The sequence below is a fragment of the Sapajus apella genome, unplaced genomic scaffold (genome assembly GCF_009761245.1).
Source record: "Sapajus apella isolate SASKATOON/1434 unplaced genomic scaffold, GSC_monkey_1.0 scaffold83, whole genome shotgun sequence".
NCBI classification, from domain to species: Eukaryota; Metazoa; Chordata; class Mammalia; order Primates; family Cebidae; genus Sapajus; species Sapajus apella.
In genome coordinates, this window is record NW_022437023.1 from 2,007,879 (window position 1) to 2,028,766 (window position 20,888).

At 40.5% G+C, this 20,888-nt stretch overlaps 1 protein-coding gene and 1 long non-coding RNA gene across 5 annotated transcripts in view; both read right to left on the minus strand.

The window, feature by feature from the left end:
* The window catches only part of ILRUN (inflammation and lipid regulator with UBA-like and NBR1-like domains), a 113,119-nt gene that overhangs the window by 21,875 nt on the left and 70,356 nt on the right, over positions 1 to 20,888 (minus strand). The gene's annotated exons all lie outside the window — the stretch shown is intronic.
* On the minus strand, positions 15,719 to 19,881 carry LOC116533650. Its single transcript, XR_004261387.1, has 2 exons — positions 19,843 to 19,881; positions 15,719 to 18,250 (listed from the first exon to the last, which is right to left on the minus strand). It is a non-coding gene; the product is annotated as an uncharacterized LOC116533650 (long non-coding RNA).

The window sequence follows — 20,888 nt, forward strand, 5'->3', positions numbered from 1 at the left end:
AAACACTCTACAATTAGGCTACACCAAATTCATTAAAAAATAAACTACAATTTATGGAAGCTACAACGTCATTAGGTAGTGGGAATTTTTCAGCTCCATTATAATTTTATGAGACTACCATCATTGACTGAAATGTCATTAAACATTACATGGCTATATAGGGAATGCCCTACCACCTATCCACACTTAAACCATAAATGTATTTTTAAAAAGATGCATGCACCACGGGACATTTGGTCATAGTTCAGTTCTTGATTTGCTCAACTGCCAAAGCTAAGGGTTCAAATAAGAAAAGAAAGTAGTGGTTCCCTTTGATGGTCAGCACCTCACTCCAGAGAACAGTGACAAGTACATTCCTGCTGGAAGGTTTTCAAAAAGCAAAACACAGAAAGGCCAAGAAGCTTTTAACTGTGTGAGCCCTACTGAAAACAAATATGAAAAATTGTCTAGGCTCCTAAATAACTGTTGAAAGGTTGATAGAAAAAGGTAAATACATTCCATTAGTTAGCTATCCAGAAACATAGATAATATACAAGCCTAGAACAAACGCTAAAAACAAGTAGTGAGGGAAACTAAGGGAAACTCTCTTAGGCTGTGTTTATTCTAAATTTTTAATTTGGGATGTATATCAAAAGAAGGGAGCCTGACTGGGCACGGTGGCTCATGCCTGTGATCCCAAAAGTTCAGGAGGCCGAGGTGGGTAGATCACTTGAGGTCAGGAGTTTGAGACCAGCCTGGCCAACATGGCGACACTCTGTCTCTACTAAAAATACAAAAATTAGCTGGGTGTGGTAGTGCACACCTGCAGTCCCGGCTACTCAGGAGGCTGAGATGGGAGAATTGCCTGAACCCTGGGAAGTGGTGGTTGTATGAGCTGAGATCATTCCCCTAAACTCCAGCCTGGACGACGGAGTGAGAGCCTATCTTTAAAAAAAGGATGAAGAAGAAGAAGGGAATCTTAAGAGTATTACACAGCCATAAAAACATAAACTTAGTGGTTTGGGAGCTGTATTAAGAACTGGTTGTATCCAAACAGTGGAGTCAGACCCTAGTAAGTGGAGATGCAGTGACATCTGCTGTTCACTCCTGGAATTAGCAACTTCTTTCTCTTCTGAGAATAGGAAATTAAAGCCACTAGCAGCACTGGTATGACTCACAGGATGGGCATTCATTCCAGATACACTTATCATTAAAGAAAATATAAATCCTCATGAAAACTAGCATCATAAAAGTTAAACCTCTTAACACTGCACATGTAGTGTGCCACTTCCCTTGAAAATCTGGGACAGTGCCAGAAATAGTGGGTCAGAGGATCTGTGTCCAACGCTTGCTCAACCTCATAAATCAATCCAATGAAGTGGGTCAATCCAATAGGAGGCAGCCTGACGGAGATTCATTCCATGCTCTCCTATCCTAGCTTTCTAACAAGCATTCCTTCACTCTACTATTTATTTTTCCCAAACAGATATGCCCTGTCTTACAATACAGGCTGAGTATTCCTAATTCGGAAATCTGAAATTTTTTGACGACCAATCTGACACTCAAAAGAAAAGCTCATTGAATCATTTCAGATTTTGGATTTTTGGATTAGGGATGATGAACTGGTATAATGCAAATATTCAAAAATCCAAAATAATCTAAAATCTGAAACACTTCTGGTCCCAAGCATTTCAGATAAGGGATACTCAACCTGTACATTTACTCCCACTTCTTGTCTACCACCCATCTGTTTCAAAAATAAATTCTTCTGTAAGTACATGATAGATTTGGCACACTCAGCTGCTCAGCTACAGGTCATATGCTTCATTCTCTTAGCTCAGGAAACTAAATGCTTATGAGAAAGCCATTCTGAAAGCTATTATCCATAAATAAGACTAATGACCTGTCATCACCCCTTTCCCCCTTTGAGAATGAAAGCATCTTTTAGGCTGGGTGCAGTGGCCAGCACCTGTAATTCTAGCACTCTGGGTGGTTGAGGCAGGAGGATCACTTGAGCCCAGGAGTTCGAGACCACTCTGGACAACAGAGAGAGACCTTGTTTCCCTCCCTCCTTCTTTCTTATGTCTTTTTTTTTTTTTTTTTTTTTTTTTCCTTCTTTTTTGAGATGGAGTTTTGCTCTTGTTGCCCAGGCTGGAGTGCAATGGCACGATATTGGCTCACCGCAATCTCCACCACCAGGGTTCAAGCAATTCTCCTGCCTCAGCCTCCTAAGTAGCTGGGATTACAGGCATGCACCACCACGCTTGGCTTATGTATTTTTAGTACAGACAGGGTTTCTCCATGTTGGTCAGGCTGGTTTCAAACTCCCAAACTCAGGTGATCCGCCTGCCTTAGCCTCCCAAAGTGCTGGGCTTGTACAGGCATGAGCCACCATGCCTGGCCAATGTCTTTTATTTTTTTAATTAAATTTTTAGTAGATATGAGGTCTCACTATGTTGCCCAGGCTGGTCTCAAACTCCTGGGCTCAAGCAATCCTCCTGCTTCAGCCTCTCAAAGTATTAGGATTACAGGCATAAGCCATTGTACTGGCCAAAAATGTCTTTAGTATGACTCACCAGATCTTATTATACTTAAGTCAGCTCCCCTTCTCTTTGCCTTGGCTATTGCTTGGTTCTGTACATAGAATCTACATAGTAGCTATAAAAGGAAGGTCATTTGAGAAGCCATTGATTTATAAACACCAACAATAAATACCCTCCTAAGTTACCGCTGCAATGCATCATCACGAACAGCAAAATATACTTTCGACATGGTACAATCTCAGCCATATTGCACCACTTCTAGACTTTATATTCCAGAATGTGTCCACCCCCTGCCTACTGTATTTTTTTTAGGGGGGGGACCAGTCTTGTTCTGTTGCCAGGCGCCAGGCTGGAGGGCAGTGGCACAATCTCGGCTCACTGTAATCTCTGCCTCCTGGGTTCAAGCAATTCTCCTGCCTCAGCCTCTCAAGTAGCTAGGAATACAGGCGTCAGCCACCACGCCCAGCTATTTTTTTTTTTTATTTTTTAGTAGAGACAGGGTTTCAACATGTTGGCCAGAATGGTCTCGATCTCTTGACCTTGTGATCCGCCCGCCTTGGCCTCCCAAAGTGCTGAGATTACAGGCATAAGTCCGTGCCCAGCCTATTGTATTATTATTATTATTTTTTTTTTTTGAGACGGAGTTTCGCTCTTGTTACCCAGGCTGGAGTGCAATGGCGCGATCTCGGCTCACCGCAACCTCCGCCTCCTGGGTTCACGCAATTCTCCTGCCTCAGCCTAGTGAGTAGCTGGGATTACAGGCACGCGCCACTATGCCCAGCTGATTTTTTGTATTTTTAGTAGAGACGGGGTTTCACCATGTTGACCAGGATGGTCTCGATCTCTTGACCTCGTGATCCACCTGCCTCGGCCTCCCAAAGTGCTGGGATTACAGGTGTGAGCCACTGCGCCCGGCCCTACTGTATTATTATTATTTTTCTTTTCTTTTTTTTTTTTTTTAAGAACGAGGAAATAAAGAAAAAAAAAAAAAAAAAAAAAAAGAAAGAAAAAGAATGAAGGAAAGGAAGAAAGAGGAAGAGGAAGAGGGAGAGAGAACAGGGGTGTTGCTTTATTGCCCGGGCTAGAATGCAGTCTAAAACTGGGTATGCCTGTAATTGGATTTAATAATAGAGATATAAAAAAAAAAAAAATGAGGGAAGAAAATAATTAACAAGCAGCCAACCAATATTTCATTTAAACCTGTAAATACATGTGATGTAGTACTCTGATAAGAGTGTATATTTTGTGTATTTAAAGTGGAGAGTTCTATGAATGTTAATTAAGTCTACTTGTTCCAGATCTGAGTTCAAGTCCTGGATATCGATGCTAACATTCTTTCTCATTGATCTATCTAATATTGATGTTGAAGTCTCCCGCTATTATTGTGTGGGGGTCCAAGTCTCTTTGTAAGTCTTATATATCTGGGTATTTCTGTATTGGGTGCATATATGTTTAGGATCTTTAGCTCTTCTTATTACATTGATCCTTTTATCTTTATGTAATATCCTTCTTTGCTTCTTTTGATCTTTGTTGCTTTGAAATCTACTTTATCAGCAAAAATTGCAACTCCTGCTTTCTATTTATTTATTTTAGCTCTCCATTTGGTTGGTAAATTTTTCACCATCCCTTTGTTTTGAGTCTTTATGTATCCTTGCATGTGAGATAGATCTGGATGTAGCATACCAATGGGTCTTGGCTTTTTTTGCCTGTCTGTGTCTTTGGATTGGGGGATTTAGTTGATTTAAATTTAGAATTAATAACAATATATGTGTGTTTGATACTGTCACTTAATGTTAGCTGGCTGTTTTGCCCATTAGTTGAGGCAATTTCTTAATTATGTTGATGTTCTTTATTTTTTGGTATTTTTTTAGAAAGGCTGATACTGGTTGTTCCTTTCTATTTGTAGTGGTTCTTTCAGAAGCTCTTGTAAAGCAGGCCTGGTGGTGATGAAATCTCTGAGTGCTTGCTTGTTGACAAAAGATTTTATTTTTCCTTCGCTTATGAAGCTTAGTTTGGCTGGATGTAAAATTCTGGGTTGAAAGTTTTTTTCTTTGAGGATGTTGAATATTGGCCCCCACTCTCTTCTGGCTTGTAGGGTTTCTACTAAGGGATCTGCTGTGAGTCTGATGGGCTTCCCTTTATGGGTAACCTGACCTTTCTCTCTGGCTGCCCTCAATATTTTCTCTTTCATTTCAACCCTGGTGAATCTGGCGATTATGTGCCTTGAGGTTGGTCTTCTTGAGGAATATTTTTGTGGTGTTCTCTGTATTTCCTGGAGTTGAATATTGTCCTGCCTTGCTAGGTTGGGAAAGTTTTCCTGAATAATATCCTGAAGCGTATTTTCCAGCTTGGATTCATTCTCTTCGTCACATTCAGGTACACCTATCAAACGTAGATTAGGTCTTTTCACATAGTCCCATATTTCTTGGAGACTTTGCTCGTTCTTTTTTATCCTTTTTTCTCTAATCTTGTCTTTTTGTTTCATTTCATTAAGTTGATCTTCGACCTCTGATATCTTTTCTTCTGCTTGATTGATTAGGCTGTTAAAACTTGTGCATAGTTTGCGAAGTTCTCGTGTTGTATTTTTCAGCTCCATTAATTCACTTATATTCCTCTCTAAATTGTGTGTTATTGTTAACATTTCTTCAAACCTTTTTTCAAAGTTCTTGGTTTCTTTGCATTGGGTTAGAACAAGTTCTTTTAATTCCCAGAAGTTTCTTATCATCCACTTTTTAAAGCCCAGCTTCTGCTAATGGAACACAGTCTTTCTCCATCAGGCCTTGTTCTGTTTCTGATGAGGAACTGTGATCCCCTGTAGAGGGAGAGGCATTCTGATTTTGGGTATTCTCAGCCTTTTTAGGCTGTTTTCTTCCCTTCTTTATAGATTTATCCATCTGTGGTCTTTATAATTACCGTCTTTATAGCTGGGTTTCTGAATGGATGTCCAACTTGTTGATTCCCGGCGCTAGAATCTGAGCAACCCACTGCTCCGGCCAAAACAGCGGCTTTAAGATTGATGGTGCTTTTCTGACTCTGCACCAAGAACCGCCACACCAAGGCAGCGGCAAAACCACCTCACCGGCCTCAAGAATCACACTGGCGACACGTGGGGCTCCTCCGCTGGGAATCTCCTGGTGTGTGAGCAACAAAAATTGATCTGAAAGTGTGGCATCCTCTCGTTCTCTGCTCTTTCAGTGGGAGCTGCAATCCTGAGCTGCTAGTGATCAGCCATCTTGGATCTCTCTCTCCCTACTGTGTTATTTTTAATGAAACAAATGAAAAAGTAAAGAAAAGGTAGAGATGGCCCAATAAGCTTGTTTCATAGACAATGACCATTCCCAGTGCTTACCAGAATGCCTTGATTCCTGAGATAAGAACTAGCTGCTAGCTAGATATTTTATCGTCTGTGATAGCAAAACCACAAGTGGAAGAGATCATCCAATGAAACTGCTTCATTTTCTAGATTTAAAAAATCTGAAGTCTAGAGGTAAAAGTGATGGGCTCAAGGTCATAATTCAAGTTACAGCAGACTAAGAACACCCAGCTTTTAGTATAGGTTTAAAACTCACAACTACTTCTCCCTAATAGGAACACGGGAACCCAAGCATGCAGGGAACTAAAGCTATGGTTAAGTCAGTCCCATTTCCCAGGCCATCTTTACCCACAGACACATTATCTTTGGCACCAATAATCATATGGTGCTCAGCCTGGGCAACAAGAGCAAAACTCTGTCTCATATGATCTTTGGCACCAATAATAAGAATGGACCATAAAATGTCCCAGAGAAGTAGCCAAGGAGGTAGAACCATGTGCCATGGGAACACAATAAGAACTCGGTAGGCAAATGGAGACCCTGATTTTAAAATGTCTGGCCTTAAGGAGATTTTTTTTTAAAGCAGCCAAGGCCAGGCACAGCAGCTCACATCTATAATCCAGCACTTTGGGAAGCCAAGGTGAGCAAATTGGTTGAGCTCAGGATTTTGAGACCAGCCTATGGCAACACCAGCTTAGGCAACAAGGTGAAACACTGTTTCCATAAAAAATACAAAAACTAGCCAGGTGTGGTAGCACATGCCTGTAGACCAAGCTACTTGGGAGGCTGAGGTGGGAGGATAGCTTGAACCTGGGAGGTCAAGGTTGCAGTGCACCATGACTGCACCATTGCACTTCAGCCTGGGCAACAGCGTGAGATCCTGTCTCAAAAAATAATAATAAAAATAAAAAGCACCAGAGCCAGATCATTAGAGCTAGAAGGTACTATAAATGTTGTCTCATTCAACTTCTCCCTTTTACAGATGACAAAATCTCATTATTAAAGTATAAACTTCCTTTAGTAGAAATATATAATAAATTACTAAAGAGAAAAAATAGCTTTCCTATTTCTTAGTCTTGGACTATAAGTGTAAAAGAGGCCAGGTGCAGTGGCTCACGCCTGTAATACCAACACTTTAGGAGGCCAAAGCAGGCAGATCACTTGAGGTCAGGAGTTCCAGACCAGCCTGGGCACATGGTGAACCCATCCTTACTAAAAATACAAAAATTTGTCACACGTGGTGGTGCGCACCCGTAGTCCCAGGTACCCGGGAGGCTGAGGTATGAGAATCACTTGAACCTAGGAGGTGGAGGCTGCAGTGAGCCAAGGCTGCATCACTGCACTCTGGCCTGGGTGACACAGTGAGACCCTGTCTCAAAAAAAAAAAAAAAAAAAATTTAAAAATAAGTGTAAGAGAATAAAAGGAAAATGTTTAACTTAGAGCCCACATTCATAATCTTAATGATTCATACTAACATACAAAGACATCACAGATTATGGTCAGATTGTTAAAAAATGTCTGCATACATGTAAAAGCTAGTATCATAGGTCAAATCACATCATAATCAGCATATACACATTCACAATTTGTCAAGTAAAATAAAATTGTAAACATCAGTGCAATATTCCCAACTGGTAAATTTGTTTCTGATGGGATATAGGTTAACAATTCTGAAACTGTTGTCCATGTATACTGGGATTGAACAAATAAGTAAATGGATGTTAGATAGTGGGAACTCTGCATCCCTACCCATTCCTCACTTCCTACCACCTCTTACCTCAAATGTGCATTAGAAACATGTTCCTTAGTATTTAGCATTATTCCCAGGAATCTCCTTTTAAAATGCAAATGCCCCTCAAAAAACATATTAAGAGGCCTGGACGCAGTGGCTCATGCCTGTAATCCCAGCACTTTGGAAGGCCGAGGTGGGTGGATCACCTGAGGTCAGGAGTTCAAGACCAGCCTGACCAACATGGTAAAACCCCATCTCTACTAAAAATACAAAAATTAGCTGGGCATGGTGGCACAGGCCTGTAATCCCAGCTACTCGGGAGGGTGAGGCAGAATCACTTGAACGCAGGAGGTGGAGGTTGCTGCAGTGAGCTGAGATCACACCATTGCACTCCAGCCTGTGCTACAAGAGGAGACTCAAACTCAAAAAAATTTTTTTAATTAAAAAAAATTTAAAAATTAAAAAAAGAAACATATTAAGCTACCTTAAATCTAATCATCAGAGCAACAAATCAGATCAACCGATGGGCACAAGTTCACACAGGGGAGAAGAGAAGCCTAAGAAAGGTCATTGAAAGGAGAGTTGAAGGGGAAACAACAAAGAAGCTATTCCTATTGCACAATTTTTCCACATCATGCCCTATTTCAAAAATATGAGATTTTCTCTTAAACATGGGGAGGGAGGGAGTATAGCAATCATTTAATCACTTATTTCCCTAAAATCTTAGGAAACAAAGATCCCTGCTTCCCAAATCCAGGAAATCAGTGCCATGAAATTAAGAGTAAAAACCTGTCTAGGACTGAAAAATGAAAATCAGCTCAGAATAAAAAAGGAAAAAGCAACTCTCCCATAATTGGACTGGGAGGACAGACACAAAGTTAACAGAGAATATTATTTCTCCAAAGGTCATGTGGCAGCAGTAAAATGTTCTAATGACCCTCTCTGTGTGTCTACTGCTTTAGTACTAATAATGCTTCCAGACCTGGTTTGCAAAAGTCATCTATTACTGAGGATACCCAACTGCTAAACTGCCCTTGCTTCATGTCAATACCTAAACCCTAATTGTTCTGTTTCACCTAATCCTGCCTCAGAAACAGCAGCCAATCCAGAATGATCCCCATCCCCGCAAGCATCCCTTAAAGCTTCCTCAGAATCCTTTAGCTAGAACTCAAGCCCTACAAAAGATGCTTCCTTCCTCCACAGTTCCTCTGAAGTGCCTTTACTCACTGCATCACATCAATAATCTGATTTTGTCAGACTACAGGCTTGTTCCTGGTGATCTTTGAACCTAGATGCCTTCCTCTCTTCCTCTTCCCCACTCCAGCTCATAGATGCAGAGACTCCATCACCCCTTTCTTTCCAGTCTTCCCTCTTGTATGAATGTCTTGCCCTGAAATGGGCCTATCTGGCTTAGCCATCAGCTGATTCCATAAGGAAGGAAAAGAGATGTATTCATTCAATAATAAGGGCATCAGAAAAGATAGAGAAGGAACAGCCCTGACAATAAAGGAAAACCAGAGTGTATGGTGATCTAGAAGCCTAGTGACAAGCACAAGAGAACAGAGTCACCAGCTGGGTCCAGTGCTGCTAATAAGTCAAGTCAGTAGAGGACTAAGGACAAACCATTGGATGTCGCAACACAAAGGTCACTTGAGAGCTTGAAAAGAGCAGTTAGTTTCAGTGCAATAATGGGGATAGACACCTACATAGAAAGAATTTGTGAATTTGTGAGGGTAAGAGATCAGGAGGTGGATACAATTATTATTGGTACATTTGCAAAGAAGTTTTGCTATGATGGAGGGCAGAGAGATGAAGAAGAAGCTAGAAGAGGAAAATGTAAGAACCCTGCATTATATGTAACAGCAAGAAATTTAAAACAACTTAAATGGCCATCGACAGGTACACAGAATATAGATATAGAAGAATCTTAATTTCTTCTACATCACAGAAGAAATGAAGATTTCTATTACCTTTTTTTTTTTTTTTTTTTTTTTTTTGAGACAGAAAATCTCACTCTGTCACTCAGGCTAGATGGAGTGCAGTGGCACGATAATGGCTCACTGTAACCTCGACCTCCTGGGCTCAAGTGATCCACCTCAACCTCTCAAGTAGCTGGGACTACATGTAGGCACTTGCCACCATGCCTGACTGATTTTTTATTTTTTGTAGAGATGGGGTCTCCCTTTGTTGCCTAGGCTGTCCTTGAACTCCTGGGCTCATGTGATCCTCCTGCATCAGCCTTACAAAATGTTGGAACAACAGGCATGAGCCACCACATCTGGTCTCTATTACCTATATATCTCTAGGATATCCATATTAAGTGAAAAAAACTGGCCAGGCACAGTGGCTCACGCCTGTAATCCCGGCACTTTGGGAGGTCATGGTGGGTGGATCACCTGAGGTCAGGAGTTTGAGACCAGCCTGGCCAATATGGTAAAACCCCATCTCTAATAAAAACACAAAAATTTGCTGAATGTGGTGGCACAGGACTATAGGCCCAGCTACTTGGGAGGCTGAGGCAGGAGAATCACTTGAACCTGGGAGGCAGGGCTTGCAGTGAGCCAAGATCCAACCACTGCACTCCAGCCTGGGTGACACAGCAAGATTCTATCTTTAAAAAAAAAAAAAAAAAAGATGCAGATCAGTATCTATAGTTACAATAAGTTCACGTTAGAAAAGGGGCAAATTTACACACATTTGCTAGTGTTTGCTAAAAGAAAAAAACAACAAATAAATAAACCACAAATGAATAAATAAAAATGAGTACCATATAGCAGGAGGATGGGACTAGCTGAAGGGGGCAGGGATGGATATATATTATATTCATCTAAATAAGTTTTGACTTAGGAATAAAAATGTTTCATGTATTCAAAAAATAAAGTTAGGTCAAGGCAGGGACACAGCAAAAATGGAGTTAGGTAAATTCCCTAGGATGGTGACTGACACAAGGTCGGCGCTCAATAAGGAGCAAGTTATTAATGTGAAAGTACTTAGCACCATAAGTAGCATTAAAAAACTGTTCACTGTGTGGCCCTGTTGGAAAAGTCACTGTTAAGGGTAATGTCTGAGGATCAAGTATGTCTAATTTAACCTGGAGAACTATAACAACGACAGTAAATTGGAGGCAGACAAGACCTCATTACTAAGATGTGTTAACTTTTAATATTGCTAATTTAAATATAAATTGTTGCAGAGCACATTGGTGCATGCCTGTAGTCTCCAGGCTCTCAGGAGGCTGAGGTGGAAGGATCTCTTGAGCCCAGGAGTTTGAAACCAGCTTGGGCAAAATAGCTACACCTCCATTTCTATAAAAAAAACGTAAAAATTAGCTGGGCATCATGGTACATGCCTGTAGTCCCAGCTACTCAGGAGGCTGAGGTGACAGGACTGCTTGAGCCCGAAAGTTTGAGGCTACAGTAAGCTCTGACTGTGCTACTGCACTCCAGCCTGGATGACAAAGGGAGACCCTGTCTCAAATATAATAATAAATTTAAAAATAATGATAAATTATGTTGATAACATCTGCCTTTGATAATACAACACTAGCTTGTTAATGTATACCATCTCTGGTAGGGAAGATATACACAACAAAACAGTAACTGTTTTAGAATCCATAACACTACTTTATAGGAGTGTGCTCTGCAGATCAACCACCTACATCAAGATCATGTGGTTTGTGTGTTAAAAATACAGATTCCTTAGCCCCTATCTGCAATGAACTAAAACAGGTTTTATATATAAAATCTAAGAGTTTATAGTAACACCTACAAAAAGGGGGAAATCAAACCGAATCCTTAATTCTTCTTCATTCATTAGTTTCATTGCAAGCAACAAGAGTATCACCTTCTTACTCTAACAACTGAAAATTAAAGGTAAAGAATTACGCATGTGGCCAGCCTTTCTGGAAGAAATTAAATTTCAAGATAGGCCACTGTTGATGAAGAAAAGGATTCCCTGCCCTTCAAAAGAATTCCAGCTAATAAAAGTAGAAGGAATCAGTACTGTGTAACTTCTAATTAAATGATTTAGGCAATCATCACAAGTGGATGAAACCATTATGCAAAATGTTGATTAGATGGGTAGGACCTCTGCAATGGAGGGATCAGGCTGTTACCACCTGAATCCTTTGATTAATCAATCTTAGTGTCACTAAGAGCTAAATATTTTGAACGGTGAAAACAATTTTGAAATCCCATGATAGGATGAAGAATAAAAAAATAAATAAATAATAATTTTGAAAAAGAAGACTTATTCCTGATGTCAAAACTTATCACAAAGTGGCCTGGTGTGGTGACTCCTGCCTGTAATCCCAGCACTTTGGGAGGCAGAGGCAGGCAGATCACCTGAGGTCAGGAGTCCATGACCAGATTGGCCAACTGGAAACCCTGTCTCTACAAAAAGTACAAAAAATCAGCCAGGCATGGTGGTGCACCCCTGTGGTCCCAGCTACTCAGGAGGATGAGGCAGGAGAATCCTTTGAACTCAGCGGGTGGAGGCTGCAGTGAGCCAAGACTGTGTCCAGCCAGCCTGGGTGACAGAGCGAGACTCCATCTAAAAAAAAAAAAGTTATCTCAAAGTTACAGTAATCAAAGCTACAGCAATCAAAATAGTGTTGTACTGGCAGAAAGACAGATATATAGACCAATTGAATAGAAGAAAGTGTCCAGAAACAAACCTTGTGTGTACAGTCAAACGATTTAAACAAGGGTGCCAAAACAATTCAATGGTGACAGTCTTTTCAAAAAACGATGCTGAGAAAACTGCATATCCACATGCAAAAGAATGAAGTTGGACCCTTAATCTTATGTCATACACAAAAATTAACTCAAAATGGATCAAAAACCTAAACATAAGAGATAAAACTATAAAATTCTTAGAAAAAAGCACAAGGGAAAAGCTTTATCAGATTGGATTTGGCAATGGTTTCTCAGATATGACACCAAAAGCAAATAAAATTAATTGCACATGAGAGTTAAAAACTTCTGTGCATCAAATGAAACAATCAACAGAGTGAAAAGGCTACTTATGGAATGAAAGAAAGTATGTACAGATCGTATATGCCTTAAGGGGTTAATATCTCAAATATATAAAGAACTCCAGCCGGGTGCAATGGCTCACACCTGTAATCCCAGCACTTTGGGAGGCTAAGCAGGCAGATCGACTGAGGTTAGGAGTTCGAGACCAGCCTGACCAACATGGAGAAACCCTGTCTCTACTAAACATACAAAATTAGCCAGGTGTGGTGGCGCATGCCTGTAATCCCAGCTACTCGAAAGGCTGAGGCAGGAGAATCGCTTGAACCCACAAGGCAGAGGTTGCAGTGAGTCAAGATCACACCATCGTACTCCAGCCTGAGCAACAAGAGCGAAACTCTGTCTCAAAAATAGAAATAAAAAACTCCTACAACTCAACAACAGAAAACACAATGTGATTTTAAAATGGGCAAAGGACTTGAATAGACATTTCTATAAAAATACAAATGGCCAATTAGCACTTAACAAGATACTCAACATTACTAATCACTGGGCAAATGCAACTCAAACCAAAATGAGATACCACCTCACACCTATTAGGACAGCTACTATAAAAAAAAAAAATCTTTAGTTGCTCTTGGTGAAAGCTTTGCTTCCTAGAGATACCAGAAATACCAAATGTTGGTGAGGACATGGAGAAATTAGAACCCTTGTGTGCTGTTGGGAAGGTAAATGGTGCAGCTGCTATGGAAAACAATATGATTCCACAAAAAATTAAACACAGAATTGACAAATGATCCAGCAACTCTACTTCTAGGTATATATTCTCAAGATCTGAAAGCAGGGTCTCAAACAGATATTTGTATACCCATGTTGATTGATAGCAGCATTACTCACGACAGCCAAAAGGTGGAAGTAACCCAAGGGCCCACTTTCAAATGAACAAAATGTAGTGTATACATACGAAAAAAGATTATTCAGCCTTTAAAAGAAAGGAAATTCTGATACACGCTACAATATGGATGAACTTTGATAATGTTACGCAAAATAAAGTAGTCCTAAGTGGACAGATACCATATAATTCCACTTATGTGAGGTACCTAAGGCAGTCAAAATCAGAGACGATGAATGGTGGTTTCCAATGGCTGGGGTGAGGCAGAATGGAGAATTATTAATGGGTACAGAGTTTCAGTTCTGCAAGATGAAAAAAGTTCTAGAGGTAAACAGTGGTGATGCGTGTGAATATACTTATTGCCAGTGAACTGTACACTTACAAATGGTTACGATAAATTTGGTATTTTACCACAATTAATCAAAACAAAAACATCAGAGGCCCAGTGATTCTGTTATTTGCTGAAGGCCAATCAGTAATTTATTATGTGGCAGAATTACAACTAGAAGTCACATCTTTTTTACTCCTGGTCTAGTGCTTACTGATGACACCTTGCAATACTCCCACCCCACCTGTGGTCAGTTTTAAGCATTCCACTAATCAGAAAATAAGTAACACTCATGAAGAAAACATTTCCTGGCAGAAAAGATGGAAATACTATCCTAATAATTTAAACTTCTATAGCTTACTAAAAAAGGATAATCTGAGTGGGTGACAGCACTACTGCAAAAAACGTAATATAGCATGAAACTACGCTTAAGAACTTAAATTACTAATTTAAATTTCAAAGTATAATTGTGTTTAAGTATATGCAGGAAATCAAAATGATAGCTACAGTGCATTAAGAGGCAAATCTATACAGCTGGTATAAAATCATTTTGGCATTAATGTTGAAAAGTACTTAAATAGCCAGGCACGATGGCTCACACCTGTAATCCCAGCACTTTGAGAGGCCGAGACAGGCAGATCACGAGGTCAAGAGCTCAAGACATCCTGGCCAACATGATGAAATCCCATCTCTACTAAAAATACAAAACTTAGCTGGGCATGGTGGTGTGTGCCTGTAATCCCAGCTACTCAGGAGGCTGAGGCAGGAGAATCACTTGAACGAGGGAATTGCAGGTTGCAGTGAGCCGAGGATGCACCACTGCAGTCCAGCCTGGCACAGAGCGAGGCTCCATCTCGAAAAAAAAAAAAAAAAGAGGCCGGGTGCAGTGGCTCACGCCTATAATCCCAGCACTTTGGAAGGCCGAGGTGGGCGGATCACGAGATCGAGACCATCCTGGTCAACATGGTGAAACCCCATTTCTACTAAAAATACAAAAATTAGCTGGGCGTGGTGGCATGCGCCTGTAGTCCCAGCTACTCGGGAGGTTGAGGCAGGAGAATTGCTTGAACCCAGGAGGTGGAGGTTGCGGTGAGCCGAGGTCGCGCCATTGCACTCCAGCCTGGGCAACAAGAGCGAAACTCCGTCTCAAAAAAAAAAAAAAAGCACTTAAATATAACATTGGATAAAAAGGTTTAACATTTAAACATTGTCCCTTTTATATGCAAATAGGAAGACAAATGGCTGGTATTCTTACTCCTTCAACACTCTCTTTTTTTTTTTTTGAGACAAAGTCTCTCTCTGTCCCCCAGGCTAGAGTGCAGTGTCACCATCTTGGCTCACTGTAACCTCTGCCTCCCGGGTTCAAGTGATTCTCATGCCTCAGCATCCCGAGTAGCTGGGAGTACAGATGCCTGTCACCATGCCCACCTAACTTTTGTATTTTTAGCAGAGATGGGGTTTTGCCATGTTGGCCAGTCTGGTCTTGAACTCCTGACCACAAGTGATCCACCCACCCTGGCCTCCCAAAGTGCTGGTATTACAGGTGTGAGCCACTGTGCCTGGCCTCCTTCACCACTTCTGGTGAATTTATCAACCGGTATAATCAGGACATACTTGGTGCATCCTGATATCTGCACGGTTCTCATAAAAGCGCAAAATTCAGAATAAGATATTCAAGAAGTACTTCCAAGTACAAGTAAGTATTTATTAATTCAATAACCAGGGTCAAATTCTGGATTACCAACTAATTAATTTACCTAATTTACACTTTTTTTTTTTTTTTTTTTTGAGATGAAGTTTCACTCTTCTTGCCCAGGCTTGAGTGCAATGGTGTGATTATCAGCTCACTACAACCTCCTTTCAGAGTTCAAGCAATTCTCCTGTCTCCGCTGGAATTCTCCTTCCAAGTAGCTGGGATTACAAGCATGCGCCACCACACCTGGCTTATTTTGTATAGTTTTTTAGTAAAGATAGGGTTTCATGTGGAATGTTTAGCAGCAACCCTGTTCTCTACACACTAGTTACCAAGTAGCATCCCCTTTTCTCTGCCGACACCCAAAAATGGCTATGGACATTAAAAAAATTAAAAAGAGAGAAGATCAAATGGGGTTTCATCATGTTTACCAGGCTGGTCTTGGATTCCTACCTCAGGTGATTAGCCGGCTGTGGCCTCCCAAAGTGCTGGGATTACAGGTGTAAGCCACTGTGCCCAGCCACCTAATTCAACTTTACATTCCATTTAAAAACAACAACCAACCATTCCTCTGGTACATCTTCCAAAGTGATATTTAACTTCTACAGAGCTAACGTGTTTGTTTTGAACAATTAAAAACAAAATAAGATATAAGCCTTCAGTGGTCTTTTAAAAGAAACTCAAACCCTATCTTGGATACAATTATGAACAAAAATTGTAAAACATTATTACTGATGGTAACTAGTTATTCTTGGTGAAAGCTTTTGGTTCCTAGAGATGTTAGATAATAATTATATTAACTTTGCTCTCTCTTCCTTCTCTCCTAAAAGAGGATGGGCTTCGTTTATGGCTTCAAGGAAACTGTTCCCCATCAACATCACAAACCTAGCTGGACTCGTGCAAGAACCAGCAGAACAAATAAAATAGCAACCTCTCCCCCTCAACATTCTCTCCAAAGTCAACCACATTAGCTCTTCAGTCATCAAATTAACTGATAGAAGTCAGAGTTGAATATAGCAACAAAGCAGAACTTCCTAAATGTTTCTTCTTTCTCCCTTCTCCCTACTCCCCCCCACTCCTTTTTCCTATTTCTTCCCACTATTTTTTCATTTCCTTGGTCTTATCCAGCTTTACCAAGCATCCCTTCCATCTCATCTCCACTACAGGCCCTTCACAGGCCAAAGTATTTTTCTGGTTCAAATGTGAGCACAGAGCTTTGGGGGCATTAATTCAGCACCAGACTGAACAGGTCTATCAACATCTCTCACAGTGGTAATTAGAACTCCCTCATGGCCATCTGGACATCTCAATCCTATAAAAGGCAGTCAACCTCACCACCCACCCACATCTGATGTGCAGAGTATACAGATGTCCTCTTGGTCAGACATGCTGAAGTTGTACACCTTGATCCATGACAGTCAGCTACTCAACTCTCTTACAGATAGCCAGTGGGTGCTAATCTTCATCAAAGAATATTATGATTTCTAATCTCCCATTCTTTCCCACAGAATCCCCAAAGTGCACTAGTCATGCTTAACCAGAGTTTATGCTTTTGCTCACCTTCTTTCAGTTTAGAAATGAAGTACCTTCTCCCTATCACCAAACATGAATCTAATTTAGTTAAAAGGCTAAATCTGGTAACGTTTCCCATATTTGGGAAAGTCCTTCCAGCCTATCCTACTTTTTCAAAGGTCATTATTTTTTACTGTTCATTATTTTTTGTTATTGAGAAGCATTTTTTAAAAGATTCTTTTTTTTTTTCTTTTTCTAAGACAGATCTCTCTTTGTTGCCCAGGCTGGAGTGCAGTGGTGCTATCACAGCTCACTATAGTCTTGATCTCCTGAGCTCAAGCAATCTCCCACCTTTGCCCACAAAGTAGCTAGGACATGATCAAGGTGCATGTCACCATGATCAGCTACTATTTAAATTTTTTGTAGAGATGGGGGCCTTCCAATATATTGCTCAGGCTGGTCTCAAACTCAAGTGATTCTCCTGCCTCAGCCTCCCAGAGTGCTGGAGTTACAAGCATGAGCCACTGTGCCTGGCCATATTTTATTTTTTTTTATAGCAGTTTTAGGTTCACAGCAAAATCAAAAGGAAGGTACAGATATTTCCTATATATTATCCTCCCCCACATATGCACAACCTCCCTATCAACATAATGCACCACGGTGTTATTATTTGTTACAATCGATGAACAAACACTGATATACCATTATCATCAAAAGTCAATTGTTTACGTTAGGGTTCACTCTGTGTTGTACATTCCATGGGTTTGGACAAACGTATAATGACATGTATCTCCCATGATATTAATAGTATTATTCAGAATACTTTCACTGCCCTAAAAATCTGTATCCTGCCTATTCATCTCTCCCCAATTCCGACAATCACTAATCCTTTTGCTGTCTCCACAGTTTTCTTTTCCAAAATGTCACAGAGTTGGAATCCTACAGTATGTAGGCTTTTCAGATCAGCTTCTTTCACTCGGTAATATGCATTTAAGATTCTTCCATGTGCCTTAGTGGATCATTTCTTTTTAGTACTGAGTACTATTCCATTGTCAAGGTGTACCACAGTTTATTTGTCCACTCATCAACTGAAGGTCTTCATTGCATTCAGGTTTTGGTAATTATACATAAAGCTGCTATAAACATTTGTATGGAGGCTTTTGTGTGAATATAAGTTTTCAACATATTTGGGTAAATAAAAAGGAACGCAATTGCTGATGGTAGGGTAAGAGAATGTGGTTGTACACTTTTGCATTCCCACCAGCAGTGAGTGAATGAGAGTTCCTGTTGCTCCACATTCCTGACAGCATTTGGTGTTGCTGGTGTTTGGGATTATGGCCATCCTAATAGGTATGTAGTGAGTCAATGAGAGTTCCTGTTGCCACCAGCAGTGAGTGAATGAGAGTTCCTGTTGCCCCACATTCCTGCCAGCATTTGGTGTTGCTGGTGTTTGGGATTATGGCCATCTTAATAGGTATGTAGTGGTATCTCATAGTTGTTTTAACTTGTAATGTCCTAAACACATATGATGGTGAATATCTTCTCATATGTTTTTATTTGCCATGCCATCTGTGCATCTTCTTTAGTGAGACGTCTGTTCAGGTCTTTGGCCCACTTTTTAACTGGGTTGTTTTCTTAAGTTTTAGTGCTTTTATTTTGAATAGTAATCCTTTATCAGGTGGGTCCTTTAAAAATATTTTCTCAGACCAAGTGCAGTGGCTCATGCCTATAATCCCAGCACTTTGGGAGGCCGAGGTGGGCAGACTGCCTGAGCTCAGAAGTTCTCGACCAGTCTGGGCAACACAGTGAAACCCCACCTCTACTAAAATACAAAAAATAACCTGGATGTGGCAAGGTATGCCTGTAGTCCCAGCTACTTGGGAGGCTGAGGCAGGAGAATTGCCTGAACCCGGGAGATGGAAGGTGCAGTGAGCCGAGACCACACTACTGCCCTCCAGCCTGGGCGACAGAGCGAGACTCCATCACATTAAAAAAAAAATTCTCCCAGTATTTGGCTCATCTTGTCATTCTCTTAACAGTGTCTTTCACAGGGCAGAAATCTGTGAAGGGTGTAATGTCTATGTCCAGATGGATTTTTTTTGCATGTGGATGTCCAGTTGTTCCAGCACCAACTGTTGAAAAGATTATCATTTCTCCAGCATATTTCCTGTACTCCTTTATCAAAGATCAGTTGGCTAATTTTTGTTTTTTATTTATAGTACTTTGAGTTGCTGTTTTAAGTTGACTATGTTTCTGTGAGTCTGCTTCTAGGCTATTCTGTTTGACTATACCGTTTTGATTACTGCAACTTTCTAATAAGCCTTGGTCAAATAACATCAGCCATCTGACTTTTTTCTTTTCCTTCATTATTGTATTAGCTATTTCTGGGTTTTCTACCTTTCCATGTAAACTTCAGAAGCAGTTTGTCAATACCCACAAAATAATGGGCAGAGATTCTGATTCAGATTATGTTGTATAGTTGTTCTTTCACTTATTTCATTAGAATTTTGCAATTTTCCTCATATAGATTTTTTTTACGTTTTTGTTACATTTATACCTACGTGTTTCACTGGAATGTTAACATAATGAAAATGTGTTTTTAATTTCAAACTCCGGTTGTTTGTTACTGGTATACAGGAATATGGCTAATGTTTGTATATTAACCTTGTATCCTACAGCTTTCTTATATTCATATTATCAGTTTAGGAGATTTTTTTGCTGATTCATTTAGATTTTCTACATAGATGACCAGGTCATCTGTTAACAAAGACAGTTTTGTTTCTTTCATCCCAATCTTTATACCTTTTATTTCCGTTTCTTATCTTACTGCATTAGTTAGGTCAATGGGTTTTTTCGTTTTTTTGTTTTTTTGAGACAGGCTCGTGTTGTTGCCCAGGCTAGAGTGCAATGGCATGGTCTTGGCTCACAGGATCTTCCGGGTTCAAGCTCCTGCCTCAGCCTCCCAAGTAGCTGGGATTACAGGCACCTGCCACCACGTCTGGCTAATTTTTTTGTATTTTTATTAGAAATGAAGTTTCACAATGTTGGCCAGGCTAATCTCGAACTCCTGACCTCAGGTGATCTGCCCACTTCAGTTTCCCAAAGAGCTGGGATTACAGGCATGAGTCACTGTGCGCAGCCAAGGTCAATGTTGAAAAAAGAGACAACACCCATGCCTTGTTCCTAATCTTCAGGAGAAAGAATCTAGTTTCTCACCATTAAGTATGATGTTAGCTGTAGATTTTCTGTAGATATTCTTTATCAAGTTGAGGAGAGGTTCCCCTCTATTCATAGTTTGCTGAGAGATTTTTATAATAAATGGGTGCTGGATTTTATCAAATGCTATTTCTACATCTATTGGTATGATCATATGAATTTTTTCTTTAGCCTCTTGATGTGAAGAGTTAACTGATTTTTTAATATTCAAAATAATCCCACATGGTCATGGCATATACTTTTTTTTTTTTTTTTTTGAGACAGAGTCTCACTCTGTTGCCCAGGCTGGAGAGCAGTGGAGCAATCTAAGCTCACTGCAACCTCTGCCTCCCAGGTTCAAGCTATTCTCCTGTCTTAGCCTTCTGAGTAGCTGGGATTACAGGAGTACAGCATCATATCCAGTTAATTTTTGTATTTCCAGTAAAGACGAGGTTTTGCCATGTCATCCAGGCTGGACTTGAACTCCTGACCTCAAGTGATCCACCCGCCTTGGCCTCCTGAAGTGCTGAGATTACAGGCGTGAGCCATGGCACCCAGGCCTGCATATACTTCTTTTTACTCTTTTTTTTTTTTTGAGATAGAGCCTTGCTCTGTTGCTCAGGCTAGAGTGTAGTGGTGCGATCTTGACTCAACACAACCTCCACCTGCAAGGTTCAGATGATTCTCCTGCCTCAGCCTCCCAAGTAGCTGGGACTACAGGCGCACA